Source organism: Sinocyclocheilus anshuiensis, unplaced genomic scaffold, assembly GCF_001515605.1.
Source record: "Sinocyclocheilus anshuiensis isolate Anshui unplaced genomic scaffold, SAMN03320099.WGS_v1.1 scaffold364, whole genome shotgun sequence".
Classification (NCBI taxonomy): Eukaryota; Metazoa; Chordata; class Actinopteri; order Cypriniformes; family Cyprinidae; genus Sinocyclocheilus; species Sinocyclocheilus anshuiensis.
The window spans coordinates 53,124-53,334 of NW_015555735.1; the positions used below are offsets into that span (position 1 = coordinate 53,124).

The following is a 211-nucleotide window of genomic DNA, read 5'->3' on the forward strand; positions in this document are numbered from 1 at the left end:
GAGATGCACCTGTGTGTATATATATATATATATATATATATATATATATATATGAGATGAGGACATGAGAAAAAATTTATTTTACTTAACATCATTTTATTTATCCATTACACTGAAGAGACCTTTTTGAAGGATGTTTTTTTGTTTGTTTGTTTGTTTTTATGTAATTTTGAGGTGTTCAGTTTTATTTTGGTTTTAGAAAATAAACGTG

The 211-nt window shown here is 23.7% G+C and overlaps 1 protein-coding gene across 3 annotated transcripts in view; it reads right to left on the reverse strand.

The window, feature by feature from the left end:
• Positions 1 to 211, reverse strand: part of LOC107673088 (6-phosphofructo-2-kinase/fructose-2,6-bisphosphatase-like) — a 21,313-nt gene that overhangs the window by 3,666 nt on the left and 17,436 nt on the right. The gene's annotated exons all lie outside the window — the stretch shown is intronic.